We start from the raw sequence: 12,915 nt of genomic DNA on the forward strand, positions 1-12,915 counted from the left end.
TAATTAATTATAAAATATAAGAAAATAACAAAAATATATAAATTGTGTGTATATATAGAATGCAAATTAGTCTATAAATGCAAATTATAAATATAGAAAAAATATATATATAATAATTTATAATTAATTTATAAAATAGAAAAATTAAAAATAAATATATATATATATATATATAGAGAGAGAGAGAGAGAGAGAGAGAGAGAGAAATGTAAAATGCAACTAAACAACATATAATCATTAATAATTAAGATTAATTATTATAATAAATGTGCTTATCAAACTTTTACTCAAACTACTCAAGTTACTGTAAAAACTACTGTGCAATAATATCTAATGAGAATTTATAAAGAGATAATTTTCCTATTCAGTTTATGTGAAGATAATATTAATAATTTTAAGTCTTATTATAAAGCCATTGTTGTTTATTATTAACAAGCCTGGTACTGTTCTGGGTCATAACTTCACAAAATCTGGGTCATGAGCAAAACTAGTTCTGTGCCACTGCTATAGACAATTTCTGCACAATAGAAACTTTAGTCTGTGTCCACATTGAGACTGTTTGAATATATTAAATTCCTCTGATTAAAGCTTCTGTCAGCACCATAGCAGTCTCAGCCACACAACATTTTTCATCTAAGTGTTTTGATTATTATTTCATGCAGTGCCCCACTGCCCTGGAAGAATTTCTCGCTCTGGCTCTTGGCGGTTGAGCGTGCGATCCCGTTAGGAGTCAATGTAGACTTGTGAGCAGAGCTTCAAACAGCATGCGTTACTCTTCGCTGCGCTTTGATTCCGATCGGGAGGGGCGCGAGTTACCAAGAAGAAAAATCCAAACAGTGTGTCCTCTGCTCACCCTCCTCCGCCAGCAGCTGCTGCAGTGCCAACTTATCAAGCTCACATCTGCAGACTACATAACACAACATTATCACAAAGTATTAAGGCTAAATACAACAATAAAGATATCATTTTAGAAATCGTTCAAAATTTAAAAGAATATCAGTGTCCACATCACAACTATAAAGGTGTGATATTTAGAAAACATACTTGTTCAATGCTAGAGACAGTTATTTTACTTGGAAATGTGTGTTCCATGTCAGAACACCTGTTTTTGTTTTTGTTTGTATTAGGGATGCACCGATGTATCGGCCGCCGATATTTATCGGCCAATTTTTCCTCAATTCGCAACCATCGGCATATCAGCTTTATAAGGAAAAAGCGTTGGTTTGATAAAACAAACCGTGAAGGCACTGAGCCACTTATTACAGCTGACAGTAAACAAATATATACAGATCTCTTTGTTCCTGTTGTATTTATGTAGACCTGCTGAATATTAAACGGATCCAATCCATGTTCATTAGAAATTATTTGATGGAGCAGCAATAAAACTGCTAATATAATTTAATGCAGGTGTTTTAGAACTTTGCTGATTTAAAAACATGACCAAAATACTATTTAGATGGCAAAATTTCAAATGAGAGAAGAGGTGACAAATATCGGCATTGGTATCGGCCAATAATTGTTTGTTAAAATTGGTATCGGCCCCAAAAAAATCCTATCGGTGCATCCCTATTTTGTATGATTCCATCCAATTCCAGTTAACCCAGAGATATTTGAACACCCATGGGTTGCCAGTTGGTGGAAAACACAGCATATTGCAGCCATGGTAGCCAGCAAACAACCTTGGTTAGAGATCGAAGATTATACCTGACCTAAAAAGCATTGAAAACCATCTAAAAAGCTCTGTGACCAGAGGCCTCCATTCATCATCGTACAATGTCTAAGGCTGATGATACACGGGACAACTTTTTGAGCAATTTTGCCAATGTTGCTTGGGCGCTTTCACATTGAAAATGGATAACAAATGTCTATTTGGATACTTTAGATCGGTCAATGGCCCTGTGTCTCATCAGGTTGCCCGTTGGTGACAACATTGCTCAAAAAGTTGCCCCATGTATTATCACCCATTAATAAGGCTCTTCGCCTTCCATTGTCAATTGTGCTTGTTCCTGTTGTGTGTCCTAAATCTGGCAACCTGCATGAGTGTCAAGTCTGGGGAGGAGATGGCGGGAGAATCGCCCAAACGATAAAAATGGACAGCCAATCAGAATCCATACTGCTTTAAAAGCTCGAGCATTTAAAGCGGCAGACATATATAGTTAAAGATAATAGATATTGTTATTGTTATCTTAATAGTTGTATCTCTTGGTGTGCATGTGCCTAATGTTTGGATACAATCAGCACAAAGGCTGCACATAAAGGGGTATTGGGGGTTGTTTCAACCGCATCTGGACGCTATTAGCAGACAGAGATGTTAGTCATGTTATATTTGATGAGATGAAATGGCCGAACACACCTGCTTTAATCCCAGTCTGCTAGTGTTTGTGTGCTGCAGAGGGGCTGAACAGCTGGGGCTCATGAGGGAAGCTGAGATAACTCTGAAAAATAACCCAAACACTTCACCGCTCTGTTAACTTGTCAAGACCTGTAGTTCCCTCAGCCTTCAGAAGAGCTCTCTGGGCATCAGCACGGGGAATGCAGGTAATATGGCTTCAAATCAACAGCACTGATGATTATAAGCATGAAAAACAAAGACATCAGTCAACAGAACCATAGGCATACTGTGGAGAAAAAAGAAATCCAGCTTGTTCTGCGGTATTTTATCAGAGGAAATGTCTTAGCAAGCTTTAATATTAAAACTTAGGTTTCTGATTTGGTATCAAAGAGTCTAAAAATGACAGAATGTTTGATGTAACTGAATTATCTGAATTCGGAAATTGCCAAGTCATCTGTGATGCTCCATCACTGGAGGGTGTCCAAAACTCAAGGTAGGACAGATTTTGGTAATGGGCTGTAAAGCTTTTCACACTGTGATGGATCCATGGAATTTCATCCCTGCCAAGAATGGACAGATTACAGTATATCAGCAACCTCCTGAAATACAGACACGAGCAACTACAGCCAAAGACTGAATGAAGCACTGCAGTGCAGTAAAAAGCTCAAAGTAGATAATAGTAGTTAACACTAAACATCCCAAAAGCCTGAGGCAGGTAAATATTTTATACATTACAACAATACAATATTATGACCAGAATAATATAATATTGTACCACCAAGTTCCTGCTCATTCCATTTCCTAATATTTGTATTTTAGATCTGAAATTATGCTAGTAAATCCTATCGTTTTTGATGAGTGAAAAATCAAGTCAAATGTTTGTGTGCAAATAATATTTAAAGTACAAGTGCGCCCTCTGTGGCAAGGAGCAGCACTACAACAACCTGGCTGCAGCACTTCTAGAGGTGTGAACAGTCCTAAAATTCAGAACATGCTCAGAAGGGCGTTTTATAAATAGATCACCACCTGGCTTCACTCTAACAATAATTCACACCGCAACAACGAATCTCTACAGTCTACACAACATGTGCCAACTGCCAAGAGAAATTAATTGCTTATAATTAATCTTTTACAGCAGCATGCTGCAGCTAGAGAAAAGAATTTAATTAATTTGTCATCATAATTTAAGTATGATTTTTATGCAGCAAAACAAGAGCCATTCATAACAGAAATTCAAACAGAAAGATAGACAACCCGTTTACATGAAAATATTGTTATCTAATTTCTGTATCCATTGCTGCTGTCACGAAAAACCTGAACCCGAAGACTCTTTGCGAGTTAATTGTCTTTTTTTGCTATGGTCTTCCCATATTTAACTGTTTGGATCTAACTGAAACTATACTTAATATTGCAATAAGAGGGTCATGAGGAAAATCAATCTTAAGTACCTTTGAGTAGTACCTTTGAGTGCCGTCATTGGACTTGCATTTAAGACATTTCGTAATTTGGTACAAAAGTAGTGCAATCTATGGACAACTTTATATTGAATAAATGGAAAATTAGAGTTGATGGAGCAAGACCTAATACCTTGGAGGGCCTTAGTCCAATTATCTTCTGAAATATCTATCCCTATAGCTATCCTAGTTATACTTATCTTTAAGTATTGTGTAAAAGGAGTTCTATAATCATTCAAATATTTAACATATTTAGAAACAAAACCCTTCGAGCCGAGTTCAGAGGTCATAAATGAATAAAGATATTCAGGGTATTTGTAAATGTCAAAATTAGAGATATTACTTAACATAATTTCATACTTGTAAATACCTGAAAAAAATTAGAGGATAACCCAGATGTTTGTCTAAGCTGAGCAAAAGAAGCAAATACATTGTCTATAAATAAATCTCCTATAGACAGAACTCCTTTTTCTTTCCATGATTAAAAAGCTCTGTCCGACTGTGAGACAGTGCAAGATATTCTGTCTCCAACACATTCTGCATCTGCAAACGGAGGATGCAAGGACAGGATTGTGCAAGTCAGAGCACGTGATGAAGACATAACTGCATCTGTTTGTATCTGGAGGTGCAGGAACGCTTCATGTGCTACGCTTGCTTTTGTTTAACTGAGTGCCTTGTAACTGTGCTCATTCCTTCCTTAGTTCTTGACACTATACTGCACAGCATTTGAGAGGTTTTCTTTCCCTGCTACAGTCGCACACACCGTCCTGCTCCTGCTCATCCTCTGGTTCACTCCTTCACGATGCAGCCTACGGCAAGTTAGGAAACATCTTTAAAATGTGCATGCTGGAGTAGGTTTTAATGCCTTGTAGCCAGTCTCTCTGTCTGCCTCTCTAGGTGTTTGCTTTATAATATGACCTACATTCTTCTGCCTGAGTGAAGCTTAGAGATCCGTCACAGTTCTACATCACAGCTCTGCAATGCTAAACTGCACATTGAGCAGGAGCTACACATTGAGCTGAGAGCGATCGGGAGTCTAACTGCTGCATGGCAACAACGTGAAAAATCCCCTACTAAAAATAGTGGCATATCGCAGGCTGGCAGCTCTGACTGCACAGCCAATAACCTTTCACCCCTGAGGTGCTGGCACAGGGAGGGCGGATCTGGGCCGTCACCGTCATGTTTGGGTGACTGACTCTCATCCAGATGTCGGTACTGAACCGGTGAGGTCAGATTCATTCAATGAGACACTCAAATGGCCAAAACCGCACAAAATGGCAACCTTGCAAATCTTCTCAAGGAGCATGTTCAAACAAATAAAGCCACGTTTATAGATGTCTGTCCACAAAGTTACCCGCTTTTAGAGTTCGGACAGGTCATTTTAAATTCCCCTGAGCCGTCGTAGCCATTGGCCACACTGCCTTCCAAACTGTCTCCTCTATTTGCTTCACTCGGATGATTTCTTTCAACTATGCCCTTCTTTCTATCCCATGAGGCTTTCAGGAGAGCTGCAGGAATCAGTTTGTGTCCAACACGCCCATCAGTCAAAGGATTACTCTGGAGGGACTCTTGTTGTCCTTTAAGTGCAAATACATGCATCTAATATAAACCAGTTTAACCTGCACATTACATGCATGCTAGGCTGCATTACTCATTACTCAATTAAACATAAAGTGATTTTTTTCTTTTCTCCTATCTCTATGAAGTATATATTAATGTAAGTTATGTAATTAATGTAACCACTTTTTGAGCATAGACCTAAAATATCATATATTTTTAATGCTTTGGAGCACAGACTTAAGGTCTCGTTTTAAAGAAGACACTTGCCAGATTATTGAAGTGAAAAAAAAAGTTATAGAAGTTTAAGTTTAAATGATGAAAAATTTACAAAAATACCATTTTTAAATTGAAAAATTGTTAAATTGTTATATTTAAAAATATATATTTGTATATTTTTAAAACATGATTTACTGTAAAATCATAGCTATAAATCTAAATAAGTGGTGTTCCAAATTTGAGGTTGATATCTCAACAACAACAACAACAACAACAAAAAAGAGCTTTGAGCTGGGTTCTGGGAATTTGTAAAATAATAACAAATAAAAAATAAATAAAATATTTGCACAGCAGTTTAAAATAATAATAATAAAATAAGAATAAAAATAATTAAAATGTTTATAAAATGTATTATGCATATATACAATATATATGCCCAAACACACTGTGAACTGAGATTCTACACAGCACTGAACTGCTGATATGTATTCATATGAAATTTAAATTTGCATACATATTTACATATAAATGTAATTATATATTATTATAATGGCTGTGCATTCAGGTGTGTGACTCTCATCTGTAGAACGTCAGCGTGCTTTAGCTAATGGTGGGGTGTAGAAAACCAGCTTCAAAGCTCCTGTAACCCAAACAGCTAGAGTTAAGTGGCAGGTTTTGAGGCACAGCTCTGTCCTTCCAGGAGTTAATGCTCTAGAGGACGTGGGAAAAGCCCTTGAAAGCCACTAATCTTTTAAACTCTATACCACACACATCCATCAGCTGATCCCCTAAAACAGCAGTTAGACAACAGAGACTGCGTCAGTGTTTGGGCTCTAGTAAAAAAATGCTTCTCACCTTATTAAAGCAAACCTGCAGCCAAATAGTCAATGAAACATTTATTACTGTAGTTTACAACAAAGAAAGATTCACTGATCATTATTCCCCAGAAGACAATTCCATTTCTCATGAAACTAAAATAGTTTCTTATTAGATGCAAATGAGACGAATGTTGACATAGTAATATCTATCAAATAAATGTGCATAGCAAGCAATAGCTCATAGATTTGTTCTTAAAATAATTTAATGCAATGTTTGAGGTCTCCTTTAAATGTCTTGAGAAGATAACAGGGTCTTTTTCTCAGGAGAAAAATTATTTTTACCTACAGGGAAATATTTACCACACAATATCAGCTAATAAGACTGAATATATATATGCAAGCAAGGCAAGGCAAGTGATTTAATGCTGAGTACACACTAGCCTCATTAAAAATTAATCTCACCACATTGATATTCATGTATGTTACCACAGTCTAAGAGGATCCTATGTCTGTCTGAGTCCATTTGACTTTAGTTGGTTTCAAGATCATCACACAGTTTTTTAAGATTAAGATGAGCAATCGATATCAGCAAAGATGCTTTATATCTGTTGATTGAGATTTAGTTTAAATATGAACTTTGTATCTTGATATCCACAGTGTTGACATGATGCTTAACTTAATGAGAATGAAAACAAGGCAGTGTTTAAAAATAATAATAATAATAATTCAAAGACATATTTATAACGTTTCCAGGCTGAACAATCAACACCACACAAACACAAGAGTGTCTCTCAGAGTATTTTCATTCACTTCAAAGGGATAGTTCAGCTAAAATGAAAATCATTCACCCTCATGTTATTCCAAATATGCATGAATTTCTTGAACAAAACACTACATATGAGATTTTTTAAATTGGAGCCTATTGACTTTCAATGGATGGACAAAATGTTCAAAATAAACTATTATTATTATTTTTTCTCAAACCATCTTCTTTTCAAAACTATTTTTCTAATGATTACAGAATTTTACATTTTTAGGTGTACTACCGCTTCACATGAACAAACAGAATGAATGAATGAATGAATTAAAGAATGAATAAATAGTAGAAAGAATAAACAAAAACTAACAAGATCGAAGGCATATTTAAATAAACAAATATAAATAAATAAAAATGTTTAAGGAATGAATGAATAAAGGTATAAATAAATAAATAAATATGCCCTCCATCCTGACTAAATATATAGAAAAGCAGATCTCATCCTTTTTCTAAATGAGAATCTACTTTTTGCATTTGGTTTCTTGGATCAACATGACCTGATTTCATACTGTCCGATTCCCTAGAGCTGTTTCACATTACCATGCCTCTCTCTCAAGCACACAGGAGACCAAAGGTGTATTTATTGTTCTTCGGAAGGTATGACAAATATTTGTGTAGTTCGCTTTCATGGGGTTTAGGTGTTCTTTTCTTTTGGAATCACTCATAAGCCTTCATATTTTAATAACAGCGCAGCAGCACAGCGTGAGTCTCAGCAGAATGAATTCCAGCGCTCCTTAAGTGCTCTGACACCGTCCAAGCCTCCAGGGCACCAGCATCCTTCTGACATGAGAGTGATTACAAACTCATTAAACTGAGCCCAGAGCGAGAGGCGCAGACCTGAGTGTTGACCCAGCTCTGTCACTGACACCCTGACGCTGACGCTGTGAACACCACTGCACGTCCTTATCTACCCCAAACCTCTTGAGCGGCCAAACATTACACATCTCTAAAGGGTCCACTCTGGCTGTGGGGAATAGTACCCCCAAAAATGAAAACTTGCTATATTTGTCCTCTATCCAAGATGACTGATAAATCAAGTCAAGTCATCTTTATTTGTATTGTGCTTTAGACAATACTGATAGTATCAAAGCAGCTTTACAGTGTCAAACAGGAAAATAGTTGGTCAATAATGCAAGAGGATAATAACAAAGAGTCATTTTTCTAGCTTAAGTCAGTTCTTTGATGATTAATTGATGCCATCATCCAGCTCAGCTCTCTTTCAATAGTGTCCGTGCAATCAGTCAGGCGTCCCCAACTAAGCAAGCCAAAGGGACAGTGACAAGGAACCAAAACCTTGGAGAAAAAACCTTGGGAGAAACCAGGCACAGTTGGAGGCCAGTTCTCCTCTGGCCAGATGAAACCAGCATGGCATGGCAACACAGGTCAGATTGTGCAGAGGAATTGTCTGGTTCCCGTGGTCTTATGCTGATGGGCATCAAGGTGACGAGGTCTTTGCAGGGGCATCTAGTTCACATAATCTCCGCTGACTAAGTTTGTTTCTTCATTGGAACAGAATTGGATAAAATTAGCATTACATCACTTGCCCACCAATGGATTTTATCAGCTGTTTGGACTGTTATTCTCACGGCACCCATTCACTGCAGAGATGAGCACTTCTTTGGTGAGCAAGTGATGTAATACTACATTTCTCCAAATCTGTTCCCAAGAAAGAAACATATCTACTGTACATATTGGATGGCCTGAGAATGAGTAGAGTTGTTTGGATGAACTATTCCTTTAAAAGTCTTTGCACATCCATGTAGTTTTGTCCTCCAGGGATTTCAAAAGCAAATTTTCTGAGGGCTAAGCTACGCACCTTCACTTCAGGAAACTCTTTATTATGCACAAAGCAACCCACACTCTTTCCTATAGCACATCCTGGCCTGTGTGTTGACTGAGAAAGGGATGAGACAGGGATAGAGGCCACTTTGATTTAGAGGCTGCTGAAAATATTCCCTGAGCCTCCAGTAACACAAGCCGCTCTGCTCTGAATGTCTAATTAGACAACGAGAGGTTTGACTGTTGCAATTTTTACTCTACACACAATCTCTTTCTCTCCTCATCTCTGATCTCTACTTTGGAATTTTCTTTATCTGTCTATAGCCTCTTTTTTCTGTTTCTCTTGGATCATTCGTCTTAAGGCAAACATTTATGTTGCTCTTAGGGTTAGAGATCTGAACAAACCATTAACCCTAAGTCTTAAAGGTATAGTTCACCCAAAAATATAAATGTGATGTTTACCTGCTTAGCCCAAGGGCATTCAAGATGTAGGTGACTTTGTTTCTTCAGTAGAACACAAAAAAAGATTTTTAACTAAAATTGTTGCAGTCTGTCAGTCATATAATGCAAGTCAATGGGAATCATGGCTTTGAAAGTCCATTAAATAATAAAATAGAACAATAAAAGTCAATGAAGAAAACCATACATGTTTGGAATGACACAAGGGTGAGTAAAGGATTGCAGTATTTTTATTTTTGGGAAAACTGTCACTTTAACATGCTTATGCTTAGCTAACGTGGTGGTGACTGAGTTTTAATAATATATACCATAACCACACCCTGGCAATCGCTAAGAACACTCCTAGCAATGGCAAAGCAATACCCTGGCAACACTCTAGCAACAGTGTATCAACCCCCTGGCAACCACCCAGAACACTCCCAGCAACAGCATAGCAACACACTGGCGACCACCCATAACACGTCAGCATGGTTCCTGAGAGATTTCCAAAGACAAGCCTCAATATTTTCTCCAGAGAATGAGAGGATTGTATCTATTCTTGTCTTTTCTCATTGTATCCTCACCTGACCTCTTACATCCATACAGCATCATATAAATGCCACATTTTTGAAAATCCACCTGTCCTTGAAAGCTTCCAACATCCTCTGCGCTAGATTAGCCAAACATACACCAGATAACCCATCCAGACACAAAACAGAGCTAAAACCACACCGGCACAGGTTCCTCCAGACCTCACCCATGCGTTTGGCTCACATAATCAGTTCACCAGCTCAACAGATCCACACACACCCTCTCATAAGGGCAGGAAGGGAATGATTAGTGTGAGCGCTCCTTTTAATATAGGTTAGCAGAATTATACTCAGCGAGACCGTTTCACCCCGTAGCGGCGTAACCCAGTTTGCAAATTCAGAGCTGCTCTCTTTCTCTGCAGTTCAGCGTAATCCTCTGATTACACTTATGATCTGTAAAGAGGATAATGGGCTAAGATTTTGGCTCCTCCAGCTAAAGAGCGAGTCATGATGTATTAGACGTTTAGTGATAATATTACTTTCACATGACAGCGTATTTGAGATCTGAGACACAGAGAGACTTCAAATATTTATGTTATAGTGAGTGTTTGCATCATAAAAGTGTGGCAAACTATTTAGGAGAAACATCATGTGTAACGGTGTTTCATAAATACAGCTTAGTTTTTAGTTTCATATTTACTTTCTGAAACCCTTCAACTAGATTATCACTGATATATGAGAGTGATCCAGCAAAAGAGCTTCCAGATATTTACACAAATGTGCAAATGCTTGCAAATTTGTACAAAGAACATTCACATTGAGTTTCAGTGAGGAACTCTTAGCTGGATATTCTGTTTAAAATTATATTTCCAGGAGCAAATAGCATTGCTTGCAAGGCAGCCAAAGAATAGTGGTAAGGTTAAGGTTTAGACCCACACACTCCTAGCACTCGTTCATCACTGTTCTCAAATGTTTCATGACAATACACATACTGTATGACAGTGAGGGTCACTAAATCAATCCGTGAACAGGTCTTTTTTAGTGAAAGTAACTAGCGTGAGTTAACACTCTCCACTATTATAAAACATATATATATATTATATATATATATATATATATATATATATATATATATATATATATATGTATATATATGTGTATATATATGTATATATATATATATATATATATATATATATATATATATATATATATATATGTATATATATGTATATATATATATGTATATATATATATATATATATATATATATATATATATATATATTATCAATACAAGGGCTTAGGTTTGATTTTGGCATTGGTTGGGACGTAACAGCAGCAGACATAAAATTGTTTGATCAAAATTATTGCTTAGGACAATTTAGTAGTTACTTGATATTGGTAGCATCCCTACTGAATCCTATACGCCTTTGAAAATCATAACAAGCGACATCTGATTTTGGAAAATATTAAGCAATGTGAACACAGAGAAATTTTGGTCAGATTTTTTATGTGGGTGCCATTAACTGAAATAAGCAATAACAACAAAAAAAAAGTATGATGTTTACAAATAAAATATCTATATGTCCATTCCAAAGATAACATCCAACACAAATCTATGAACAGATTCAGGTGAGGTAATATTCAGTTACCTCTAACTAGTGAAATGATGGATTTATCAATATATAGTGTAATAAATATTTGAGAAATTGCGGTTTCAGGAGAACTCTGAAATAGCCAAATGTAAAATTACTAAAATAACAAAATAAATAGCAAATATTCACAATGTCTATCTGCAATCACATAAAACTTAAATATAAAATGAGGTACGACTAAATTCATATTAAAAATAATGTTTGAATTGGGTCTGCAATAGCTAATGAGTTAAATTCTTAGCTGAGGTTTAATAACCATGGTTCGAGAAAAATCACTTCACTGTTATAAACATTAACGATGAAATTGCGCGCGGATAAAAACTGAACACGCCCAAGTTCTCCGCGCAGGAGCAACGCAACATTCCCACGCGTGTCCATGCCCAAAAACTGCACACATCGAGTTACACCTTTACTCTAAACACATTAACACAATAAGTAAACACAGTTGCTATTAATTAGCACAACAGTTAACGCGCTGAGGTGCATGTGTGACCCCATTAATATACCTGATCCTGCGCGTGGATCTGGGGCGAGGACACTCAAATCGCCAAACACTGCCAACCGCACTGAGATCAGGGGTCAGATTTTATACAGCACCATAACAATGCGCAAAAACACACATACACACTATATATATGAATTAATATTAATTCTTAAAAACCAGTCACAATATAAATGTCAATTTCAGCATCAGTACTAAACATCGATAAATTCAGACTGAAATAACGCACGCAAAATAATTAAACTTCATTTCTGCACACAGCACGTGTGTATGTAACAGCACATAGTCGCGGAATTCATTCTCAAACGTGTTTGTTTTGCACCGCGGACCATGTGCTGCATGCAAACAGAGCAGCTCCTCAATGCAACATCCGATCACAACATCTGGCCGTTCCTAAATACCTGAGAGGATGCTGGAGTCTCTGCCATCCACGTGCGTCCCTCTGCATCATCTCACGAGCATCTCCGGAGCGTCTTTAGTCCTTCACTGAGCTGCAAGATTCCAGATCATGATGATCATCGACTCTTCTTCAACACACACCCCTGTGTTTACACACACAGCCACTCTACACCCTCCATCTCCAGGGGCTGGAGATTTTTATCCTGCCTTGATCTACACACAGGAACCAAACCAATCATATTTCATCCACATTTAGTGGCTTGTGTCTCGATTAACCCGTTCAGTGCCACAGTACTGGAAACACAAATAGTGAAATATATGCGTGTGTGTGTATATATATATATATATATATATATATATATATATATATACACACACACACACACACACACACACACACACACACACAAAAA

General features: G+C 36.9%; 1 protein-coding gene across 1 annotated transcript in view; it reads right to left on the bottom strand.

Annotated features, from left to right (window-relative positions):
- The window catches only part of LOC113074162 (coiled-coil domain-containing protein 120-like), a 40,642-nt gene extending 27,875 nt beyond the window's left edge, over positions 1–12,767 (bottom strand). Inside the window, exon 1 of the mRNA XM_026246914.1 lies at positions 12,505–12,767. The gene's annotated coding sequence lies outside the window, so the exon portion shown is untranslated. The remainder of the gene's footprint in view (positions 1–12,504) is intronic.
- Between the last annotated feature and the right edge of the window lie 148 nt (positions 12,768–12,915).

Source organism: Carassius auratus, unplaced genomic scaffold (genome assembly GCF_003368295.1).
Source record: "Carassius auratus strain Wakin unplaced genomic scaffold, ASM336829v1 scaf_tig00013767, whole genome shotgun sequence".
Taxonomy (NCBI): domain Eukaryota; kingdom Metazoa; phylum Chordata; class Actinopteri; order Cypriniformes; family Cyprinidae; genus Carassius; species Carassius auratus.